At 45.0% G+C, this 26354-nt stretch overlaps 1 long non-coding RNA gene across 1 annotated transcript; it reads right to left on the reverse strand.

The window, feature by feature from the left end:
* Nucleotides 1–21284: 21284 nt before the first annotated feature.
* LOC102547619 (uncharacterized) lies at nt 21285–25299 on the reverse strand. Its single transcript, XR_358749.5, has 3 exons — nt 24960–25299; nt 24144–24220; nt 21285–21461 (listed from the first exon to the last, which is right to left on the reverse strand). It is a non-coding gene; the product is annotated as an uncharacterized LOC102547619 (long non-coding RNA).
* Nucleotides 25300–26354: the final 1055 nt, after the last annotated feature.

The following is a 26354-nucleotide window of genomic DNA, read 5'->3' on the forward strand; positions in this document are numbered from 1 at the left end:
CCTTGTTTGCCCCAGTGAAGAAGACAGGAAGAAAACACTACAATCTCCAGCCCGCAGCAGATAGACACAGGATTCACAGAATCCTAACACAGGATTCACAGAAAAGAAAAAAGAAAAGGGGAAGGGAGAAAAGAGAGAATAGGAGAAGAGATGATAGGCACCCAGCTCAGTGTATATGGGGGCTTTCCACCAAGCCTGACTACCTGAGTTTGACCCCTGGAACCCACATGGAGGGAAGGAAAGAACTAACTCCTCCGAGCTGTCCTCTCACCGCTACACATGCACAGTGACACGAACATATGTACACACACACACACACACACACACACACACACACCACAAATAAAACAAATAAAGGAAGGGGAAATTTTGTTTTAGCAAAAGTAGTAAGGGGCTAAAGAGATAGCTGTGTCATTAGGAGTGCACAGTGTTCCTCCAAAGGACCCAGGTTCAGTTCCCAGTCCCCACACAAATAGCTCACCTGTAGCTGCAGTTCCACGGCGTCTGCTGCCCTCTTCTGGCTATCAGAGGTTCCTGCTCTCATGTGGTGTGCATACAATCAGGCACACACATACATATGCACATAAAATAAAAATCTTTTAAAAAATGAAATGGGCCGAGAGAAGGAGAAAAGAAGAAGAAGAAATTCTATCTCTAAGTGTCTTTTCAAGCTGAGAATTGGTTGATTTTTTTAGTAATGTCCCAAACCTCAGGATCGAGTCTGACAAGAATCAAATAGGTTCTTCACTTGGAGTTTGATAGGACAAGGGGATCCAGAGTCACAAACTCCTCCTTGCGAGGTAATTAATGCCCTGTAGTTAATCGTATTAATGTCCAGTGTGCACTTCTCACAGTGTACACACATCGCATGTGGTTCTGTTAAAAACCAGATTCTGAGACGGCAATAGAGTTTCCTGTAAGAGCATGCGGGGCTGAGTTCAAATGCCAGAAGCCAGGTAAAAAGCTAGACCTTGGGGTTGGGGATTTAGCTCAGTGGTAGAGCGCTTGCCTAGCAATGGCAAGGCCCTGGGTTCGGTCCCCAGCTCCGAAAAAAAAAAAAAAAAAGCTAGACCTTGCTGTGCACAAACTTGTGACTCTAACGTTGGGGGTATGGGGGTGGGGAATACTGAGACAGGAGGATTCCTGGATTTGCAAACCACCAGAGGTCTTAGTTAGGATTACTATTGCTACGGTAAAACACCATAACCAAAGCAAGTTGGGGAGGAGAGGGTTAATTTGGCTTACACTTCCACGTTGCTGTTCATCTTTGGAGCAAGTCAGGACAGGAAGTCAAGCAGGGAGAAACCTGGAGGCAGGAGCTGATGCAGAGGCCACGGAGGGATGCTGCTTACTGGCTTGCTCCCCATGTCTTTCCCCGCCTGCTTTCTTATAGAACCCAGGACCACCAGCTCAGGGGTGGCTCCACCCACAATGGACAGGGCCCTCCCTCACCAATCAATAATGAAGAAAATGACTTACAGCACAGTCTTAAGGAGGCATTTCCTCAATTGAGGCTCCCTCCTTTCTGATAACCCTAGCTTGTTATTTTAGTTAGGGCTTCTGTTGCTATAAAGACCATGGCAACTCATAATTTGTCTCGTTGTCGTCGTCGTTGTTGTTTTTCAAGACAAAGTTTCTCTGTGTAGCGCTGGCTGTCCTGGAACTCATTCTGTAGACCAGGCTGGCCTCCAACTCAGAGATTCACCTGCCTCTGCCTCCTGGGTATTGGGATTAAAGTATTGTGTGCCATCACCACCCAGTTTAGGAAAACACTTCATTGAGCCTGGCTTACAGTTTACGGGTTTAGTCCATCGTCATTGTGGAGGGAAGCATGGTGGCATGCAGGCAGACATGGTGCCGGAGTAGGAGCTGAGCGTTCTCCATCTGAATCTGAAGGCACCAGGAAGAGACCGATAGCCACTAAGCCTGGCTTGCGCTTCTGAGACCTCAAAGCCCACCCTCAGTGACACACTTCCTCCAACAAGGCCACACCTCCTCCAACAAGGCCACACCTCCTCCAACAAGGCCACACCTCCTCCAACAAGGCTGCACCCACTCCAACAAGGCCACACCTCCTCCAACAGCGCCACACCTCCTCTAACAAGTTCACACCTCCTCCAACAAGGCCACACCCACTCCAACAAGGTCACGCCCCCTCCAACAAGGCCATGCCTCCTAATAATGTCACTTCCTATGAGCCTATGGGGGCCATTTTCACTCAAACCACTACACGCGTCAAGTTGATATACGACTTACCGGCACACCAGGCTTTCCATAAAGTGGGATAGAAGTCAAAACAAAATGTTTAATATTTATAAAGAGTTTATAGTGCTTCAGGCCTCGAGGGGCTGGGCTGATAGCTAGGGCCCCTATGATAGAACACTTCTATGCAAGTGTTCTATCAGTGAGCTATACCCCAACCCTCCAGGCTCTTCATGCAGTAAGTACTCTGTACCATTATCTATATCTCAAAGACAAGGATTTGCTCAAAGTCACACCTAAAGCAAGAATGGTAATCATAATGGGAGTCCAGGTGACATTCCCGGCTAATTTTTAAGGAGTCTATTTATGGCGCGCGCGCACATGTGCGTGCGTGCGTGCGTGGTCTCAGAGACCAGAAGAGAACATCAGACCGCCTAGATCTGGACTTACAGGTGGTTGTGTGCTCCCTGACTGGGGGACAGTGGGCTGTGAAAGGTATCCTGGTTCCCGGTTGAGCTGAGGTTTGATACTCCCGTGACCCTAAGGGACGGTAGGCATTTCCCTAAACTTCCAGGAAACCAGGCCTGTCACGGAGCTACAGCACCGCCTCCCCCCCCCAAGCTCGCTGTAGAGAGGTTTGTGACTGTCAGGCATGTAGGAGCAGCGCAGCACTCCAAGCCCTCCCACATGTAAATAAGATATCCCCAAGCTCTCAGACCAAGCCAATAGGAAGTACCTACTGTCAGACCCTGACCCACCCCCAAAACTGTGTATAAGAATCCTATCCAGAAGGAATAAAGGTGTGATGGTCTGAAAACTTCTGTCATAAGAGCCATAACACTGCCACTCCGGGAAGAGATCCGCTCTCCTGAAGCCACCAGAAGCTCCCCTGTACCCCTCACTGGCTAGTCAGCCTCCTGCTGACTCAGCCTGGCCCAACATCTTGAAGCAACTGAAGCGGTAGAGACAGAGGTGGAGCAGCACCAGCAGTGAAGGCAGTGAAGGTGATTGCCCCTCCTTGCTCGAGTTCTCTCCCCTTCGCCTGAACCCTCACAACTGGCTGGGCCAGCGATCTCCTCCGTGGAAAGCCTCCAAATACAAGCCTGCACCTAACGTGGGTATTAGGAACAGAACTCAGATCAGCTGGAAGAAAAGGAAGTGCTCTCAACCACTCACGTTTTTAATCCCAGCTCTCAAGAGGCTGAGGCAGAACTGTCATGAGTTCGAGGTCATCTTGGGTGAGAGCGTTAGTTCCTGGTGGGCATAAGCTACAGGGTGAGATCCTGTCTGGAAATTAAACAGAAACGTTTGGCCCCAAGGATAGTTCTTCTTCCTTATCATCTTGATTTAGATTCCTCTGGACTCAGAATCATGTTTTTGTATGATATTTAATAACTCGATTAGCTCTTATTATGGGCCAGCCCGCCACCCAATCATCAAGTCAGAGTTCTATCAATTCATTTAATTAGCTTTAGCACAATTACTGGACTCCCTAAACTATTTTTCCTCGCTAGACTGGCTATTTCCCAGGTGTGCTTACCAAGTACTTGCTGTTTAAGTCTTGCCTGGGTTATTTTTGCTCCAGCAGTCTGTCCTCGGGGTGCATTTCCTGGTCCATTCTACCTAATGGATACCTCCTCTCTCTCTCTCTCTCTCTCTCTCTCTCTCTCTCTCTCTCTCTCTCTCTCTCTCTCCTCTCTCTCTCCTCTCTCTCTCCCCCCCTCTCTCTTTCTTTCTCTCTCTCTCTCTCTCTCTCTTTCTCTCTCTCTCTCTGTGTCTGTCTGTCTCTCTCAGTCTCTCTTTCTCTGCCTCCTACCTGTAACCCCCAGCCCGGTAACCAAAGCCCCACCTATGTCTATTTTCCCCAGTAACTGTCCATCAGCCACACTTATTTAACCAGTCAGAGAACATAGGCGAGCACAGTTTATACAACATCACTTGGTGCACATCAGAATGTGCACACCTAGACTGCAGCCAGATCTTGGGGGCCAGCATTTAGAATTTGAATTCGTAGCAGCACCAGACCAACCCACAACAGAATCATTTATGAGACACATCCTGGGTCTGTCTATGAAGGTATTCTATACTAAGCTAGAAAGGAAAGGAGGGAAATTTGAGTGTAATGGGGGTTGTAGGTAGGGGCCATGAGGCAGAGAGACAGAGACAGAGACACACAGAGAGACAGAGAGACAGAGACAAAGAGTGACACAAAAAAGAAAGTGTAATACCATCTCCAAATGCCAATTCCCTCTGCCATTCTTTCTCATGGGTCATATTCCTTCAAACCATGAGCCAAAATAAATCCTTTGAAAATATTTTTCATTTTTATTGTTTTTGTAAATAATGCTCATGTATGTGTGCATCTGTGTATAGATCTGCACCATGTCCGAAGTTCTTGCCCATGAGAGAGGCATCAGATCTCCCTGAAGTTGAAGTCACAAGAGGGGGTGAGTCACCTGATGTGGGTGCTGGGAACTCAGCTCAAGACCCTGTCTAAGAGGGGTAGGCAGTCTTCACCGAAAAGCCATCTCTCCAGCACAATCTTTCCTTCTTTACCTTGCTCTTGTCCAGTACTACGGCCATTTGAATAAGAGATCTCTGTCATAGCTTATTTGAACACTTGATCCCTGGTTAGTGGTACTGTTGAGGAAGGGTTTTAGGACCTTTAGGAGGTAGAGCCTTGTGGGTGGAGGTATGTCACTGGTGAGGGGGCACTTTACCTGTTCTCTTTCTGTGTCTCCATCTCTGCCTCTCTTTGCTTTCTGTGTGTGGGTGAAGATGTGATCGGCTAGGTAGGGTGACATATGCCCTTATTCCAAGTACTTGGAGACAGAGGCAGAGGCAAGAGTGTTTCTATGAGTTCAAGACCAGCTTGGTCTACACAGTGAGCTCCAGGACAGCCAGACAGGGACCCTGTCTTGAAAGAAGGAGGAGGAGGAGGAAGAAGAAAAGAAGAAGAAAGAAAAGAACCAAATTAAATATAATCATTCAGCTTCCTGTTCCTCCTATCTACCAGGAGACTCCCAGCCTGAAGCAGATTGAAATGGGACACAGAATAGGACTCTGGTGTGGCTTTAACAACTAATGGTCTCTGCACATTCAAGCTGTCTAACTATACTGAATGCTGATAACTTCTAAAAAGTCCCCAAAACTTTCTTGCTCATTCTGAGGGTTAAAAGCCACTGGCATGGGCAAATCACACCTGTAGCCTAACTAACAGCTGTTCTATCTCTGTGGGAACTACGTGTCTCTAACTTTCAGCCTGCTCCTTGAAGTTGCAGGAAGAAAAAGGGATGCTTTGAAAAGTGGATTTAGCGTTCATTTCTAAGTTGTAAAAAAAAAGTTACCTGTGAAAGCTTTCCAAGAAAAAAAGGTGAAAGTGGAATGATCATCAATTTATCTAAAAAGTGTTCTGTCCAAAAAGTTCTCCTCAGCTCAGTTCTGTCTTTTTTCTTTGTCCTCAGTACTTATACATCTTTCAGAATAGGTGTAAAAAGTTCATCGCGAGTTTACACATAAATTCAAGCAACAAGTGGAATAAGACGTTTGCAACAGAGAATGTTTACATGCATATCCATTAGGAGTAATTATCTGGCTAAACATCAATCAACTGTCACAACTCCACAGGTAATTGGAGAGTTAAAAACCATAACTATTAGTTATTAGGAACAAAGTCTTTGTCCCATTGTGGGTTTCTGTCCCTGACCGTGACCAGGACAGGAACATGACCATGAAACAGGACAGGAACTATTATAATTATTAGTGAATTTGTGTATAGATAAACCCGGTCAATATTTTTTATCTTCTGCCTTAGCGACTCTAATAATCATAGTTCCCTTTTTTATGACCTTCGGATAATGGTTTTACAACCTTTTGGAATTTGCTCTGAGTAGTAGAAAATTTTGGTTACTATCTAGAAGCGATTAACTGGTGACAAATGGGAGACTGACAGAGTTCTCAGTGCAGTTTTGACTATCAGAAAGAACCTAATAGCAGTCTTCCATTAAAGAAGCTTAATAAATACTGATATAATTTTGGGAATTCTTATAGGATTATCATTAAGAATTAAGAAGTCATCTATTTGTCTACGTAGCATCCACTACAAGACCGTATGTCTTCATAGTTCTGCAGAGATCTGCTCAAAAGGGGTTGGCTAATACCTAGTGATTGTCCTATTTGTGATAACAGAAAAAGCACATTAATAGCAGGAATCTTTCCTTAAATGATTTTCTCCCGGACTTTGCCGATGGGAGCAAATCTGTCATGGATTGTTATAATCAAGGCAGACCATCTCAGGAAGATCACCTCCTAGTTATTACCTTGTCCTATGATGGCTCCTGACACCTATCACCCACAACCCCTTGCCTACCTCTTCTCCCATGCCCAGCTACACCATGATGAGCTCTGTTCCTCCGGAACCATAAAGAAAAATAAAGCCTCCCGTAAGTTGCCCTTAATCATGGATATTTTCTCACAGAGACAGAGGCACAAAAGGCGACTTGTTGTGGTTACTGGTGAATGTGTGGAGAAGGACACCAAGTAAGGAAGCTAAAAGCTAAACTGTAAATCCAGACTGCGCTGGCTACAGGCTACAGTCATCTGAGAAAAAGAAACCTCACTTGAAAAAATTTCCTCTGTATTAGCCTGTAGGGTGATCAATGGGTGGTGCCATCCCTGGACTGGTCGTCTGGGTTCTATAAAAAAGCAGGCGGAGCAAGCCAGTAAGCAGCACCCTTCCATGCCCTCTGCAGTAGCTCCTGCCTCAAGGTTCCTGCCCTGTTTGAGTTCCTGTCCCGACTTCCTTCAGTGATGAACAGTGCTGTGGAAGTGTGAGCTGAATAAACCCTTTCCTCCCCGAGTTGCTTTGGTCATGGAGTTTCATCACAGGGACAGAAACCCACAATGAGACAAAGACCTTGTTCCTAATGATTTTTACTTCTGTTTTGCCAGACGTTACATTTTCTTTATACTATGTAACCATTATTCTTCAAGTGTCAGTGATGGCTAATCTTTGTTGCTGACTGAACTCCATCTGGAATCAATAAAATAAAACAATCTGCTGGGCATTTCTGTGAGGCATTTTCTTGATCAGAGTATTCGAAGCAGGAAGGCTCGCCCTAAATGTGCACCATCTGCTGGCAGGCCTCATGAAGGGACAAGGAAGAAGGAAGCTTGCTTTTTGCCTGCTTGCCCTTTACTCTCGATGGCAAGTTCATCCATTCTGTAGCTGTAGCATCCTCTCTGTCAAGAAGAGACAGCCACTGTTGGGGCTGGGGATTTAGCTCAGTGGTAGAGCGCTTACCTAGGAAGCGCAAGGCCCTGGGTTCGGTCCCCAGCTCCGAAAAAAAGAACCAAAAAAAAAAAAAAAAAAAAAAGAGACAGCCACTGTGGAACTGCCTGAACCATATCCTATAAGTCAAACTAGTAAATCCCCTTTTGATGTCTACATTCACCCTATCGGTTCTGTTTCTTTGACAAACCCTGACTAATACATAGCTGTAGGCATAGATTTTTCCAACCTACTTTAATAAGGGTTCAACCTCTTCTCTAGCCCACCACCCAGCAGAAGTAATGGAAGAGAAACATTAGGATCTGGGGGAAGTAGATGTGTTTAGAAATGGTTCTTTGGGGGTGAGCTTGATCTTGATTGGCAGTTCAGTCTTGTACCAAACACAAAATATGAACCAGTAGCTACAGTCCAGTCCTCTCAGCAGGCAGACACCGCACACAAACCAGCAGTTACAGTTCAATCCCGAGGAAACCACCAGGCTCACCAACTGGCTCAAAGCTGCTGAAACAGCAAACTGGCTCGGAAAGCTCATGAATAGTCATTGGGCAAGTTTCTTTCAATGTTGGTGTTACCACAAGTTGAGCTCAACAATGCTATGTAAGTCGAACTGACACATGCGTGTTAGCGGAGAATAGCGAGGCAGAGGCAAACCAAACCAATGCTCAGTGTCTCCCACTGCCTGTGGGGGTCATTTATACTCCTCCATCACAGCTTCTTTCCTATGTCTGCTGTATCCAAACGTCCTTTCACCTGTTTCTGCTTCAGGAAAACATTCTTACCCATGTCTGCTTTAGCAAGACATCCTTTTACCTGTGTGCCCTGGGAAAACATCATTTGACATAACCTGCTTTCCAATGAAGCTAGACGTTTCTTCCTCACATAGTCAGAATAGAAGTGACTGGAAATAAAGTTGAACTTGGTGAGTCTCCCATCACAGCCACATCCCTCTTGCTAAAGTACAGCGACCAATGTCTTTAATGCAGTGTCTACCAGAGCTCAAAGAGAGTTTTGGAAACAGTTGAGCTGGCCACCTTGGAAATTTCCATCTGCCCTACTCAGTCACCCTCCCAACTGGGGAAAAAGGACCTCGTGTGCACTTGAGGCCTCAGGACCAACCACAGAGTGGGTTGCTCAGGTCTTTCTGTCTCTTCTCACAGAAACTAATTTATAGTCTAACAATATGGATCATATAGGATGGAGAGATGGAGAGATGGCTCAGCAGGGAAGAATGTATATTTTGCTCTAGCAGGGGACCTGAGTGTGGTTTCCAGAGGCTCACAGTGAACTTTAACTCCGGGAATCTGTAGGCACCTGCACATCTCTCTCTCTCTCTCTCTCTCTCTCTCTCTCTCTCTCTCTCTCTCTCTCTCTCGCACGCTTGTGCATGTGTGTGTAGTTAAAAATATAAAATAGGGGTTGGAGATTTAGCTCAGCGGTAGAGCGCTTGCCTAGCAAGCGCGAGGCCCTGGGTTCGGTCCCCAGCTCCGAAAAAAAATATATATATATAAAATAAATCTTTAACAAACAATGAACAGGTCTGTGTAAGCCAGGGCTTCTCGACCTCTGGGGCCAGGTAATTCTTTGTTGTGGAGACCTGCTCCATGTATCAAGTGGTTCCCAGCAGTGTTTCATCCTGCTGTGGCTAGAAGAATCTGCATCACATCACCTGTGATGATTAATGATATCTCGGCCCTTGCCACAACACTCTGGGGGAGTGAAATACCCCCCCATCTGAGAGCCACCAGTGTAGATCAATGACAGTTTATGCTTCAGGAGTGCCCACCACCATCTGTTTGTGGGAGTATACGTTGGCACAAACCTTAGGAGGGTGATTTCAAAAGTAGACGTTGGAAAGCAATCATTAAAATATTCAAAATATTTGCATTGGAAGGAAGGGAACGGGTCGTTATTTATAGCCTTGAAAGTGTAATAGATTCATTAGGAATAAGGGTTTGACAGGATATAAGGCTGTATTTTCCTGACGTGATAGACACAGATTCAGTGACTGCCAGCTCCCTCCAATTTCTGAAGTAGCCCCATGCAGAACCCTAATCAGTCAATTCTATTGTTTATTGATTGCAGTCTAAGGTATCTGGTCTTTAAACTCACTCTGTGTGTGTGTGTGTGTGTGTGTGTGTGTGTGTGTGTGCGCGCGCGCGCGCGCGCGCACAAGTGCACAGGCATGCACATGAACACATTCACGCATGTGTGCCCACACCCATGCCAAGACAACTTATAGAAGGCAGTTTTCTCCTTCCACCGTGTGGGTCTCACTGGGCAGTGGTGGCACATACATTTAATCCCAGGACGAGAGAGACAGAGGTGAATTTCTGTGAGTTTGAGGCCAGCCTGGTCTACAGAGTGAGTTCCAGGACAGCCAGGGGAGTTAGATAGAGAAACCCTGTCTTGGGGACTGGGGGTAAAAATACCAATGTGAATCTGGGATCAAACTCAGGTGGTCAGGTTTCATGGCAAATTGCTTTATCCACTGAGCCTTTAAGGCGGCCCAGTCTAAGGTACTTAGTTATAGCAGTTCACACTGACAAACAGTGCTTCCCTAGGCATCTCATTAACCTGAGCAGGTGAGTCAGGCAAAGGGACTAAGGATGTGATGACTCCTCCCCCATGTCCAGCACACATGCTCCAGCCTAAGGAACAATGGGGGGGGGGAACAGATGCCTAGAATCTCTGTGACATTTGTGGGAATCTAGCTCCATGAGTTGGCAGCCATCTTGGATAGAACCCAAGGTAGATGACATTAACATGCATCCCAAAACATATAGGATAACCAAATTCAGGAAGAGAGCCAGCCAAGCATCTTGTGCTGGCCATGATGCTCTGACATCAGATGGGTCAGTCACTCCTGAAAACACCCAAGGACATGCCAGTCAGCAGTAGCCCACTTTTTATCTAGATTAGCATACAAAGCCCCTACTTCATGCCTAAGTGCACAGGAAACCTCCCCATCCTGCTGCTTGCCCAAATGCTGCTCCTAGCAGAGTGCACTGGGTTGTCTCGCTTCTTCCTGTGGTCTCTCAGCATCTTCCACTTAGGAGAACTGGTTCTCACACCTGGGATTTTTCCACAACGGTATTTAAGTCTGGAGTTCTGGTCTTCCCACACCCTCCACTCCATTTCCTCCTTCTCCTCTTTATTGTGCATGTGAGGTGTAGATTGTGTATATCATCACACAAGTACACACGTGCATGCACATGAGACCGAAGGGAAGTCAAGAGCAGGTACCTTCCTCAGTTGCATATATATATATATATATATATATATATATATATATATATATATATATATATATGTATATATATGTGTGTGTGTGTGCATATGCGTGTATGTATGTATATATGTGTATATATGTATGTATGTATATATGTGTATATATGTATGTATATATATGTATGTATATATGTGTATATATGTATGTGTATACATATGTATGTGTGTATATATAATTTATTTATTTATTTATTTATTTATTTATTTATTTATTTTTGGAGACAGCTTCCCCTGAACTTGGACCTCACAGACTCCACTGAACTGGCTAGCCAGCAAACTTCGGGGATCCACTTGTCTATCTCAAATTGCACAATACCCCAGCTCTGGGTCTACAGATGTGTGCCATACTGGGGCTCCAAACTCAGTTAAGTACTTACTGACAGCTGTTTTTCCAACCCCAAAGTTCCAGTTATTTCCATGGCTACCTTCAAGCAGGACATCCTCATGGTCCTCTCACATAATCCAGGAATTTTCTTCCTTGTTCACTGCATATAACTCAGATTGGATTTCTTTCCTCTGTGGCAGTAGGATTCTAATATACCTTGGCATAGATATAGTAAATTCACATAAATGACCAAGAACACTGGTGAGATTTTTGACTTGTAAATATCTGGAGGAAAGAATGGCTGTGCAAATAAGGTACGTGCAAATCGACCTGCGAGCTATTTTGTAAATCTTTACGTGGCTTCTGAAAATTCTCAGCAGATGTGGCTGCCTATTGGTACAGATAGCTGTGTGAGGCTGGTTTTAATTGACACAGCCTAGAATCACCTGGGACAGAGAGTCTCTGCAAAGCATTGTCTGCATTGGGTTGGCATGTCCTTAGGGGACCAATTCATTAAGTTAACTGAAATGGGAGGACCTAGCCCACTGTGGGCGGCACCATCCCCTAGGCAGGGTTTCCTGACAGATCTAAGAGTGGAGAAATAGAAATGGAAGAGATGGGGTTGGGGATTTAGCTCAGCGGTAGAGCACTTGCCTAGCAAGCGCAAGGCCCTGGGTTCGGTCCCCAGCTCCGAAAAAAAGAAAAAAGAAAAAAAAAAAAGAAATGGAAGAGATGGGACTAGCTGTTGTTTGAAGTCCTGCTTTGACGTCCCCATGATGCTTTGAAAGCTGAAATGAACCCTTGTCTCCCTCAAGTCGCTTTTTTTTCCTGAAGCATCTTATCACAGCAGGGGAACTGAAATTAGAACAGACAGCCACCTCAGCCATCTATACTGTGGAAGACCTTGACTTCCCAAAGATCTGACACTCATTACCACATTTGCCTTCCACCGCAACAACTCAACCAGGCAGAGGAGGCAGTGCCATTCCCATTTCCAGGTGAGAAAATGAAGACACCACAAGGCTAAATGACTTTTTAATGCGATTCAGGAGTCTGGAAGGAGAGAAGCAATTCCCAAATTCAATCGGTCGGGAGCTGCAACCAAGAGTGATTCAACGCTAACGGCCGAAGTTCTGAAGCCTGAGAATGATTTATCTCCTTTTGTACATAATATATTATCCCTCTAACAAACTGATCCTCGCCAACATTTAACATGCTTACCAATGGGAGAGAAAGGAATAACATTATAGCTGGTACACTGGCAAACCTCCTGGGAGGGTAATATACGTTGGATCTCCAATGACAGGCTCCGCAGCAGAGAAAAAATAATAAACCATGAAAAATCAATAGGTTAGCCAGTGCCCAGAATTGCTTCTGCCTGAGAGGCGATGATTCACCCAAGATAAACATCGAACTGGTGTCATTCAAGATAAAACACTGGACAGGCCTTCCTGCCCATCCCCTCTGTGCTATTAGGGGTCATTCGCACCCAGAAGTGGTACAGTGCACCCTGCAGTCTAGATTGTTGTTGCTGCTGCTGTTTTTTGGAGACAGGGTTTAGAGGGCAAGTACAACTTGAATTGACAACCTGCAACATAGTCCTGCTCCTAAGATTCAGGAAACAAAGTTGCAGAAGGGGTAAAAAGATTGTAAAAGTCTGAGGAGCAAGATATTGGCTACAAGATCCTGTCTATGGTGGTTTGATAGGTTTGGTCCCCATAGAGTCATGTGTTTGAGTGATCGGCCATAGGGAGTGATACTATTAGAAAGTGTGGCCTTATTGGAGGAAGTGTGTCACTATGTAGGAGGGCTCAGGCTCTCCCCAGTGTGGAGGCTAGTCTCCTGGCCAGTGTCCTCCTGGCTGCCTTAGGATCAAGACGTACAACTCTCAACTCCTCCAGTACCATGTCTACCTGCACACTGCCTTTCTTCTTGCCATGATGATAATGGACTGAACCTCTGAAGCTGTAGGCCAGGCCCAAGGGATCATAGTGTCTCTTTTTTTAAAAATATTTTATTTTTTATTTTATGTATATAAGTACACTGCAGCTGTCTTTGACACACCAGAAGAGGGCATCAGATCCCATTACAGATGGTTGTGAGCCACCATGTGGTTGCTGGGAATTGAACTCAGGACCTTTGGAAGAGCAGTCAGTGCTCTTAGCCACTGAGCCATCTCCAGCCCCATGGTGTCTTTTCACAGCAATAAAACTCAAATTAAAACAGCATTTTTTTTTCTTTTTTTCGGAGCTGGGGACCAAACCCAGGGCCTTGCGCTTGCTAGGCAAGCGCTCTACCACTGAGCTAAATCCCCAACCCAACAGCATCTTTTTAAAAAAAAATTAATATTTGTTTTATCAATCTGAGTGTCTTGCCTCTGTGTGTGTGTGTGTGTGTGTGTGTGTGTGTGTGTGTGTGTGTGTGTGTCCTGTGGTTACCTGTTGACCAAAGAGGTCTGAACAGGGTCTTGGAGCCCTTGGGACTAGAGTTATAGGTAGTTGTGAACTACTACCATGGGTGCTGGGAACCAAACCTAGGACCTTTGGAAGCAGCCAGTGCTCTTAACCACTAAGCCATCTTTTCCAGCATCTCACTCCTTACTTTCTACTTTTCTGTGTATCATTCAGTCCAGGCTGGAAGATGGTGACACGTTCATTGCCTATCTTTCCCACACCGGCAGCTGATCCTCTTTGGAAACATAATCACAGATAAGCCCACAGATGTACTCACTAATGCTCTAGGTGGTTCTAAATCCAGGAAGGCTGACCATCAAGTCTAACTACAGAGTATATGAACATGAAGTGTACATGGGTAACACTGACCTGTGAAACCCAGTGTATAACTGTTTCCTCTGAAATTGATACATTCTATCCTGTAGGAATGATCTAAACAGGAAGGTTAAACAACTCAAAATAGCTTCAGGAAGTCCCTGAAACTGACCAGATTTGCTAGGTCCTCTCCCTGCCAGGGTAAAAAATAAAGGCTGTGAGCTCTCATCAGAGAAGGGCGAGCCAAGCCGCAAAAGACTCTTGCAGCCAAACCTGCTGCCTGGAAGTAACAGAAACCAGCCAAGCTGCCTGGAAGAGGTTTAGACCAACTGAGGCAGCCTGAAAGGATACTCTACAACCTGCTGAGCTGCCTGCAGGTTGTGCTCCAGATGTCACCCAAGCTGGGGAGGGCTTTGGTGATGCAGCTGTCTTTGACACATTTCTGCACTTCTAAGTTACCCCTCATCCATATTCCTATTAAGTAATCCCAATAAAATTCATGGGTTCACTGATTGGACCTTGGTGTTTCCTGTACTTTAGTTTGTCATGGGATCCCAATATGGGGTTAGTCCTCTGAGAAGTTTGGTCACATAACAAAATTTCAAGACTGTGTCTGTAAAAGAGTGTAATCACAGGCTAGAGAGATGGCTCAGCGGTTAAGAGCACTGACTGCTCTTCCAGAGGTTCTGAGTTCAAATCCCACCAACCACGTGGTGGCTCACAACCATCTATAATGGGATCTGATGCCCTCTTCTGGTGTGTCTGAAGACAGTGACAGAGTACTTATATGCATAAATAATTAATTTTAAAATGTTTTTAAAAGTGCGATCATTTTCAGCCTCTCATGCCTGTTTTCAGGAAGTAAAACTACTACGTTTGCCTCTTAAGGGAAACATTTCTAGCACAAACCCCCAGACACCTAAATGCCTGTGACCCACCACTTAAACAACTTCTTTCTGATTCCTCGAATGTAAAGTAGTCACCGGAATGCTAGCATTTGAGGCTTCCGGGGAGCCTGGCTTCCCACATTGTTGGTAATTCTTTTCTCCACAGGGTTGTTATTAAGAACCGTTTGCCAGGACACCTACAAGCAAAGATTAAGCTCATAAACAGCCTGCCTCTGAAATGCCATTGGGTGTTCTCAGATGCACATGTAGCCTGCTGGGTATACATTCCCCAACATGATTGCCGGAGCTATCTTTAGTCTCTACCTCACAGCTTGTGTTTATGAAAATAAGCACATTCACATGACAGTCATTTGAAGGGCAACCCTGACCTTATGAAACACATAATTCCGGTCTGTTGGTAGATTTCTGACTGAGGGGCTCATCTCATGAGGGGCATTGTTATACATAAATCTTCTATGTCTCATTAATACATTAGATCCATACTTACAGAAGCAGTTATTATGTGTCAGGTGCTATTCTAGGTACTGGGTTCAAGGGTAAAAAAGGACCAGAGATAACTAGTTCAAGGACAGCCTGGTCTACAGAGGTGAGTTCAAGGACAGCCTGGTCTACAAAGGTGAGTTCAAGGAGAGCCAGGGCTATGCAGACTCTGTCTCAGAAAAAAAAAAAAAAGAAAAGAAAAGAAAAAGATTTTCTATTCCGAGGTCTCAGACTGAGAAGAAAATATTCAAAACCAAAATCAAAACACAACTCTATTAGTATTTATTTATTTATAGTCTCCTGTGTTCCAGAAAAGAATTAAGACAGCCTATTTATTCTTATTTAGGATACCTACCACGTTGCCAGGTAGTGGAAATTTTATATAGGAAAGAAGGAAGGTAAACAAATCAGGAATGAGGGCAGAGATAGGGCCAGAGACGAGACTAACTCAGACACGGGTATGATCAGTTCCCTGTGCGTACATAACTGGGCTGTTGCTGGTGTTATTGGGGCTCTCCTAGAGCCCCTCAGTCCTCCCTCTAGGCACTGAATAATTTTCATTGAGATCTGAATGGGTGCTTTCTTTGTGGGCACACACCTAGTCACATGTCCCCAAAATGCCTGCAAGTCCATAGCCCCAGAAAGAGCTCTCAGCCAGTGATGGGTGGGAGCTGATAGATCAATGCCTAATAGATCGATACCTGTGTTAGACAGCTTCCTGCTGTTATGCCAAACTACCTGAGACAGTCAGTCTGGAGAAGCACACGTTGGTTTTGACTCATGGTGTCAGAGGGTCTTGTCCATGTTTGTAGGGGGAGTGGTTCTGATGCTTTGAGCGGGACTCTGTGTTTACTGACGTTTAAGGTCCTTGCCCCCAATTGGTTTTTGACCTATCAATAAAGATGCCAGCAACCAACGGTTGGGCTGAAAGAAAGAGGCAGGACTTCCAGCTTCTCACAGGCTAGGAGAAAGGAAGAGAATCAAGATACTTGGAAGGGGAGAGACCAAACAGACTCAGAGCTGTAGGGGAGATCTTCTAAAATATAGGCAGAAAGGGAAAGCAGCCCAAACCAATGGACTTCACAGAAGGTAACCAAGCAACTAAGTTGAGGGAAGATTTAGAGGTGTTGAGCTAGGAGTGAAGGTAAAAGCATGCTAGCCCTGGAAGGCTTAGAAGAGCCCAGCCACAGAGCTGATAATCAAGTTTACTAAGGAGCTAACATGTCTTTTATCTGCAGATCTGAGATAGCTCCTGGGCGGGTGCATGCTTGCGTGCAACCAGCCAGGAACACAGAGCAGTGTAGACAAAACTACATGCTACACACGCTCACTTGCTTCCGTCCCTTTGTTCCTGTGGTAATATATCATGGCAGGAGCATGAGGTGGAAGAGGCAACTTCTACTGCTGTGTCAGGAAAGCAAAAAGAGACAGGAAATGACTTGGGGTCCTCAGTGTCCTAATATCCTCTCCCATTAGACCCCACTTCCTAAAGGTTCCACCAGAGAGTGAGGAGCAAGCATTTACCACATCACCCTTTGGAGAACAGTCCAGAGAGAAGCTAGTGCGACCCAGCTCCTCTCCCTTCTGCAACAGCACTTAGGCGGGTGCTGTATCATCTTTCAGAGACATCATGACCAAGTCAACTTTTTTAAAAGAGAAAGCATTTATTTGAGGGTGTTGCTTATAAATGCTGTACTGTAATCCCTTATCATCATGATGGGGAGTATGGTGGCACACATGGCACTGGAGATGAAGCTGAGGGCTTTATGTTCTGATCCGCTGGCAGAAGGAGAAAGGAACACTGGGCAGGGTGTGGGCTCTTCAAACCTCTGAGCCCACCCCCTCCAGTGACGTACTTCCTCCAACAAGGCCACGCCTCCTAATCCTTCCAAACAGTGCCACGCTTTGGTGAGTGAGCCTACAGGGCGAGAAGCGGGCCATTTTTTTTTCTTTTCTTTTCGTTTTTTTCCGGAGCTGGGGACCGAACCCAGGGCCTTGCGCTTGCTTGCTAGGCAAGCGCTCTACCACTGAGCTAAATCCCCAACCCCAAAGGGGGCCATTCTTATTCAGACCACACCACCTCCTTTGTTTCCAGACATCAACCACAACATGCTGTCTTGGTTGAATCCACTTTAGCCAAGGGACATCTCCATCTTGTTCCACTGAGCATCGTCTTTCTCACCCAGCTACTGTTGGTTTACTGGATGCCAATAGACCGGTGGTATCAAAGCTGTCCGATACTCAGCCAGGAGAACTACCTCCTAACCACTCCGGTTACCTCCATGCTGTCTAGGGACCAGAACAACATCAACAAAAAGTTTTTTTATTTACAACACTCTTCAGTAAATATCCCTCTAAAAGTTCTTTTGACTTTTGTCTACGCCCATCAGCACTTCGAGCTCAGGCATGGTCAGTCAGTCATAAGCATTGATCCTGAAACTTAATTTCCAGGGAAGACTGTCCTACCATCCTCAATAACCACCCACCCCAGACAAGGGGTGGAATGAAGTTCTAGAGTATTGGACTACCTAGCACATGCATATGGCTGAACTCCATACCAGCACCACATGCACACACACACACACACACACACACACACACACACACACCCCACTAAAATGAAAACTCTTTCCAAATAAACTTTGTTTCAACTTAAGCCTGTCTAACCAACCTTGGCTTTCCCTTTTGATGACTATCCCTGTGATGCCCCCCGGGTACTTCTGGCAAACAGGATCCATGAAAAATGTATGAGCTGTCCTGGAAGAGAGGATTATTCATTAAAAATCCTGTTGAATATTAAAGGCCATCCACCACGATACTCATTTCTAATGGATGTGGGTGCAGCTCAGTGGTAGAACATGCCTAAGGCCCTGGATTCTTGTTTGCAAATACTGACAGAGCGAGCTATTTCTTCAGTCTCCTTTCTGGCAACATTTAGGGAGGTGTCGTAGAAATATTAGCTATTTGTGAAGCTAATATTGGCTCTCTGTGAAGCTATCTCTGGGCTTACCTTTATAAACCAGGTACGGGCTGGCTTTTGTCCTCTAAAACTATCTTTGGCTCCATGTTTCCCTTAAAATAAAACTAGGATATGTTTTGTTTCATTTTTGCTTTTGAGATGGGATTTCTCTGTGTAGCCCTGGATGTCCTGGAATTTGCTCCCTAGACTCAGCTGACCTCGGACTCAGAGATGCTCCTGCCTCTGCCTCCTGGAGAACAGGTTTAAAGGTGCAGCCACCACTGCCCAGCTAAACTAGAACTTCTTAATAGGACCTATTGGCCCCCACCTGGCACAGCCTCATCTCTCCCTCTCCCTTTTAACAAACTTGTCCCAGCTCTGGGGTTTCCTTTCTATTCCTTAAAAGTGCCACACTGGTCAGTGGTACCACACTTCTTTAATCCCAGTACACAGGAGGCAGAGGCAGGAGGGTCTCTGGGTTTGAGGTCAGCCTGGTCTACAGAGTGAGTTCCAGGACAGCCAGGGGTACACAGGGAAACCTTGTCTCAAAAACAAACAAAAATGCCACTCTCTTCTCTTTTTCACCTCACAGTCTTCGCCTCTGTCACCCCTTCTGCCTAGAGTATTCCTCCCACGGCTTTTTTTTTTTTTTTTTAATGGCTGACTCCTGATTCAAATGTCAACTCAAATGTCACTTCTCTGGACATCGGCCCAGCTGCTTGCACCTACCCCAGTGCCCACTATTTGATAATCAAATTTGTGACTCTCAAACCACCTTCCTTTTCCATGGGATGAATCAACACCCCGCGTATTTTCTCTCGCTTCTAAAACATTTCAGTGGGGTTTAGGGCTGTAAATCAAGGGCAGAGAGTGTACTTAACATTCAAAGAGGCAATCCCCAATAATTAAGTCACCAATAATTATTATTTCCTCAATAATTTTTTTCCTTTTCTTTTTTTCGGAGCTGGGGACCGAACCAGGGCCTTGTGCTTGCTAGGCAAGCGCTCTACCACTGAGCCAAATCCCCAACCCCTTATTTCCTCAATAATTATCTAAGATTTTCCCCGGAGATCCTGACTCTGAATGAGGATCAAGTCACCAATTCATGCAATGCTGATCAATTTCTGTAACAGGCTAAAGGAAAGGTGGTTGTTGTTGTTGTTGTTGTTGTTGTTGTTGTTGTTGTTGCTGTTGTTGAAGCAGTGAGGGGCGGACACAGCTTAGCCATTAAGAGCGTTTGCAGAGAACCAGGGTCCAGTTCGCAGCACCCACGCTGTGGCTCGTAAACCATCAGTAACTCCCGTTCCCGCGCCCTCTTCTGGCCTGTGCAGGTACTGCACACACATGACCCAGGACCAACATGCAGGACACTTCACAGACACAAAACAAAAAGGATAAACGCTTTTAAGTGGAAATCGGGGCTGGGGATACAGCTCAGCAGTTAAGAACACTCCTACCTCTTGCAGAGGACCAGAGTTCAGTTCCCAGATTCACACGGCGGTTCACAACCATCTATAAATTTGTTTCCAGTGATTCAATGCCTTCTCCTGACATCTATAGCTGCTAGGCACACGGGATGTGTGTGTGTGTGTATGTGTGTGTGTGTGTGTGTGTGTGTGTGTGTGTGTGTATGTGTGTAGGCAAAACACACATATACATAAAATAAATAACCCTAATTTTTTTAAACTAGAGCAGCAAATGTATTCTTTTTTTTTTTTTTTTTTTTTTTTTGGTTCTTTTTTTCGGAGCTGGGGACCGAACCCAGGGCCTTGCGCTTCCTAGGTAAGCGCTCTACCACTGAGCTAAATCCCCAGCCCCAGCAAATGTATTCTTAACTAAGTTTTCCACAGGTTAGAGAGAATAAAAAAGGAAAACTTCATGGTAGACGCTCAAAAAAGTGGGGTTGGGGATTTAGCTCAGTGGTAGAGCGCTTGCCTAGGAAGCGCAAGGCCCTGGGTTCGGTCCCCAGCTCCGAAAAAAAAGAACCAAAAAAAAAAAAAGTTTTGTTTTGTTTTAGACAGGGTCTCACCATGTAATGCTATCTGTCCTGGAACAGTCTATGTGGATCAGGCTGGTCTTGAACTCACAGAGATCCACCTGTCTCTCTCTTCTGGGTGCTTGAATTAAAGGCATGTTTTACTATACCTGGACTGATTAAAAAAAAAAACAACAGAGTGTACAATATGAGTCAGACCATATTTGTTAGACCAGCACTATCCGACAGAAACATAAGGTGAGCCACAGCCACATTGTAAATTTTCTAGTAGCCCAAATAAAAACAAAACAAACAAGGTAAAATTTAGTTTAGTAGTAGATTTTTTTTTTTTTTTGGTTCTTTTTTTCGGAGCTGGGGACCGAACCCAGGGCCTTGCGCTTCCTAGGTAAGCGCTCTACCACTGAGCTAAATCCCCAGCCCCTAGTAGTAGATTTTTTAAAAAGATTTATTTATTTATTTAATGTATATGAGTACACTGTCACTGTCTTCAGACACCAGAAGAGGGCGCCAGATCCCATTACAGATGGTTTTGAGCCACCATGTGGTTGCTGGGAATTGAACTCAGGGCCTCCAGAAGAGCAGTTGGTGGTCTTAACTGCCGAGCCATCTCTCCAGTCCAATAGTACATTTTATTAAGCCAAATACAGCCAAAATATTTCAAAATGCGGTCACTATACAAAGAATACCAAGGAGATATTTTGCACTGCTTTGACACACAGTCTTTGAAATGAAAGTGCGACATTACACTTGTGGCAGAGTTGGGGGCAAAGGCACTCACCTCTCACATGAGAGGCCCTGGTTCAATCCCAAGCCTCTCCCAACGAATCAAGCTAAGATTCGACCTACAGCATAGCTCAATTGGGGTGTCAAACTTTAGTTGGAAAAGGATTCCCCTTACACTTGAATTTCACCAAACTTACGGATCAAAAAATGTGAATTCCTATCTACACACGTTCCGAACACTTCCGTGTTTTCCAAGAAAAGCCAAGAGTCAGTTTTAAATTTAAAATGGGAATTAAGGGTAGCATGACAAGAGACACCAGATAAAGAACGTCACATACTAGATGATTCTGTTTTTCCTTAAAATTTATTTACCCTTATTTTACGTATTTACATATTTTGCCTGCATGTTTGTCTGTGTGCAGTAGCCTCAGAGGCCAGAAGGGGGCGCTGGAGTCCCTGGAGTTGGAGTTAGGAATGGTTGTAAGCTCCCCTGTTGGATGCTGGGTATCAGACACTGGTTCTCTGTAATGCAGACAGTGAATGTTCTTAATCACTGAGTCATCTTTCCAGCTTCTGGGGGTTTTTGGGGGGTGGTGTGGGGGTGGTGGAGGAGGTACACTGTGGGTGTGTTTTTGTTTTTAGTTTTTTTATTACATTTTTTTGAAAATCTGTTTGTGTGTGTGTGTGTGTGTGTGTGTGTGTGCGCGCGCGCCCACACCGATGTGCACACATAGATCAGAAGACAACTTGCGAGAGCCATTTCTTTCTTTCTACTGTGTGAATCCAGAGAATCAAGCTATGTCATTAAGCTTGACAACAATCTTATCCACTGGGCCATCCTATTGGCTCTGAATCTGTCGGGTTTTTTTTTTTTTTTTAATATCCAGGATAGATAAATTCCTAGGAGATGGGTCATAGGTTGATGGTTGATGGTTGACGGGGACTAGGAGAAGAGATGGGGAGAAACTATGTAAGGAGCTTCCTTTGGGTGAAATAAATGTTTTCTGGAACTAAGTAAAGGTGGTAAATTCTAGTAAGCCCAACAGAGTCAAAATACTTTCATTTCCACTTGTGTTCGGTATACAGAAATAGCTATTGTGAATGGATTATTAAGGTGAATGGATCGTTTTGAAATGGTCAGTGAATATGCTGTTTTCAGCGTGTTGGAAAAAAAATTAACAAAATTTAACTGAAACCAGTTTCCATTTCTCAGTTGTTCTAGTAGTCACAGTGAGCTGTCCTCAACTATGGTGTTGTAGGATGTCAAACATGGTCACTTATATGCAGAGGCACCCACTGATTCCAATCCATGTTTGCTTTGGATGTCCAGCACTCTCCAAAAGCTCTCAAGGTGATATGTCCCCGTTTATTTAAGCACCACCTGACACCCACTCAAGTGGCACGGTTCTATTTCACGAGGACTAGCCATGAATCCAATTATTAGTGTTCCACTGTATCAGCACGTTCAGGACAGCTTGTTAGGTTGGCTGCATTTTAAAGCTCATTACTACGTTCTCCAATCGTTTTTCTGAAGGGCATGAGGCATCCAGAAGCTTGTGCTCTGTTCCCAAAACTGACTTCCCAACAGCCCCTCCTCCAGGGAGGCGCAAGGGAGCAGAGGAGAAAGGAGCTCATAGAAGGTAGGCACCAGATTGGTTTAACACATGTTAAAAAAATAAATAAAAAACAAAAACAAAAACAGTTGAAATGATTAAGGGGGTGAGGCCTTAAGAAACCCCAAGGATGACTCCAAAGGACCCAATGAGCTCACCGTGTCTGATTCAGATGAACACAAGGGCTCTGCCTTTTCCCTTCAACTCCCGGAATCTAAAGATCTGCAGGCATTTTCTCCCTGCACTGGGTAAGACCTCTCTAGCATCCAGCACTGTGTCTGTAAGCCTTATCGAAATCTCTCTTTGCCTGTCTAGGTATCTCTGTGTGTGTGTACGTATGTATGTACCTATGTACCTATGTATGTATGTATGTATATATGTATGTATGTATGTGTGTATCTACCTATCTGATCTATGTATCTATCTATATATCCATCTGTATCTATGTATATATCTATGTATGTATCTATGTATTTATGTATCTATGTATCTATATATCTATGTATCTATGTATATATCTTTGTATCCATATATGTATCTATGTACATATGTACCTATGTATGTATGTATGTGTGTATCTATCTATTTGATCTATGTATCTATGTACCTATGTATCTGTGTATGTATCTATCTATGCATCTATGTATCTATCTATGTATCTATGTATCTATCTATGTATCTATGTATGTATGTATGTATGTATGTATCTATCTATCTATCTATCTATCTATCTATCTATCTATCTATCTATCAGTCTGGTTTTTTTTCAAGACAGGGTTTCTCTGTGTAGCCCTGGCTATCATGAAACTCACTCTGTAGACCAGGCTGGCCTCAGAGTCAAAGATCCTCCTGCCTCTGCCAACCAAGTGCTGGGATTAACAGTGTGCTCCACCTCCACCTGGTTAGAGTCGCCCCCCCCCCCACCGTGTTTAATTTCAAAGCTTTCTACTAAAGCTGCTATCATTGAAGGTAGCCACGCATTGAGGGGAAGGCTCTTTGCATAGAGCCATTTCCTTTGCATGTTCCCCCTAGTGTGTGCGTTTGTGTGTGTGTGTGTAGGTATGATTACACATGCAGAGACCTATATGTGTGCATATACACGTGTGTGGAGGCCAGAGTCAGTCTTGGTTTCCATTCTGGAGGAGCCGGCATCTTGTTCGAAACAGACCTGGACCTCATTGATAAGACAAGGCAGACTGGTCAGTGAGCCCAGTGATCCTCCTGTCTCCGGCTCTCCAGCTCTGACTTTCTAAGACACCACCATATCAAGCTTTTTATGTGATACCAAGGATTAAAGTCAAATCTTCATGCCTCCATCCCAAGTATTTTACTGACTGAGTTATCTCCCCTTTAGGGGAGAAGAATAAAAAAATTCCCACTCGTCTATTTTGTTTTCCCTGACCAGCCCAGTAGCAGTTTGTCCCTCTGCCATAGGGAGGAAACAGATATCAGTATAAATCTATAGCTGTCTTATTTATAGCACAGGCCTTAGGCAAAACAACCACCACCACAAAGAACAAACTACAGCAGCACATCCAATGACTCCTATAGCTGCTTCAGAAGGCCTGATAAACACTCCCCGAAGACTCACCGCCATTCATGCTCTGTTCAAGGTTGAGCTTGCCTTACGCCTCGTTTTATTGGCAAACTTTTCCTTGCAGAAATGGCCTGTGAACAGAGAAGAACGGCTGCAGGGCATGAAGGAGGCCAGGAAGCAGGGAAAAGGTGCTAGAGGTAATTTATGATGCAAAAGAAGAAGGCATCTAAAAGCTTTGCAAAAGGGGGCTAGAGAGATAGCTTAGCACTTGAATGCTGGCTGCTCTTGCTGAGGACCCAGGTTCGGTTTCCAGGAACCATTGGGTGGCTCCTAAGTCTTTGACACCAGGTCCAGGCGAACTGGCACCCTCTTCTTGGCCTCCATAGGAATCATACATACACATAGTATACACATGCCTGTGTGCGCATGCTCACAGGTGGGTGCTGGGTGCACACACCACATACACTCAATCAGAACATTCATCCAGGCCTGGAGAAATGGCTGTGTTTAAGAGCACTGACTGGGGAGGGGGATGTTTGCCCGGAAACCGGGAAAGGGAATAACACTCGAAATGTATATAAGAAATACTCAAGTTAATAAATTAAATAAATAAATAAATAAATAAATAAATAGCACTGACTGCTCTTCCAGAGGTCCTGAGTTCAATTCCCAGCAACCACATGGTGGCTCATAACCATCTGTAATGGGATCTGATGCCCTCTTCTGGTGTGTCTGAAGACAGCTACAGTGTGCTCACATACATTAAATAAATAAATCTTTTAGAAGAACGTGGAGGAAGAGGAGGAAGAGGAAGAAGCAGCAAGAAGAGAAGAGTAGAAGAGCAGTCGTGTGAATCACTGAGATCCTCACCTCATAGAGTCCTGGAGACCCAGCAGCGAAGAAGTCTATTACAGACATTGCAAAGCCGGGCATCAATCTGCAGAGAGAGAATGGTAAAAATGGCCGGTGCACCCAATCACGTTTCCCTGGATCCTCATTGGCTGACTTTTTCAGGGTGGCACACTCTGCCCAGAAGCTAGTTTTCCCTCCATCCCAAGTTTTCCATTCTTCTGGAGCTTGAGCACCCTCCCTCCAGCTCTTTCCTGATTTGCGGATTCAGTGATCAGTCCAACTGTAACTTTTCAACCCTAAGATAAATTGAACAGCACCCAGGCAAGGAGGTGCCAGCCGCTAGCTGGGGAAGGCAGGAGCCTGGTGTCTCTTGCTTGCTTATCTGTGATTCATTGCTGAATTCTAAACACACCTCATACTGAGACAGAGCATAATGGTGTGTTTCTTAGAGCAGCCTGCCCACACAGGCTTCATTTCTTTCTTGCAGTCTCGCAGCCTCAAACACGTCAGTGCTGGTGAGCTGACTTATCCTAGAGAAAGGCTACAGTGTCAGAGGATCAACACAGAAGGAGCCTGGTCTGCCATTCAACCAACCTTTGTGCATGGACTAAAACACAAGGCGGAGAGAAACTAACTTGTTTAAGTCCCTCTATTGGGGGAGTGGCTCACTGTTACAGTAATCTACCCATGAAATAAAGAGACTCTGGGCTGACTCTGAGGAGCTCAGCGTTCTAGCCGACAATGTAGTCATTTGGAAAGCCAGTGGGATACATTCCGATACATCCGGGCAGGCTGGGTTGTACATTTTTACCAGTAGGTCCTGGGAGCCTTCTGAAATCCCTGCCTTCCTCATTTCCATTAATATCCTACAGTTCTAGGAGGCAATTTGCTTCTTGGCACCAAAACCTCCCGGAACACACTCTCCTCTTACATCCTGTGCTTCTAATTTAGATGTGTCCTTTCTTCCTTCCCCGCTAAGCAGGGAGCTCCATGGAGACCATTATTGGTCTCCATCGCTAGGTCCTCAGAACCTAGCATGGTGTCTGACACACACAAAGTCCTTAGGAAATAAGGATGAGGGGGCTGGGGAGACAGGTGGCATCTAGTTCAGCCTTCTAGAGACTGCTAAACCACCCAGTCTCATGGTTCTCAGCCTCTTCAGTGTAAGGCAGATTCACACAAATGATTCTAATAAATGCCCTTAATAATGTGTGCATACTCTATCGATTCTGTTCTAGGGAACTGTTTTAACACACCACCGTCAGTCGGGCTTTGAATTCCTATTGTCCCAACTCGGTGCCACCACCACATGTGACTGGGCCTACTTCCCCTTACCATGTTCTACTCAAAAGGTGTGCCTCCTTCCCTCCTAGCACTCTCCATGATGGCTTAACCTTCTCCCTAAGCATCTGG

Source organism: Rattus norvegicus, chromosome 12 (genome assembly GCF_036323735.1).
Source record: "Rattus norvegicus strain BN/NHsdMcwi chromosome 12, GRCr8, whole genome shotgun sequence".
Taxonomy (NCBI): Eukaryota; Metazoa; Chordata; class Mammalia; order Rodentia; family Muridae; genus Rattus; species Rattus norvegicus.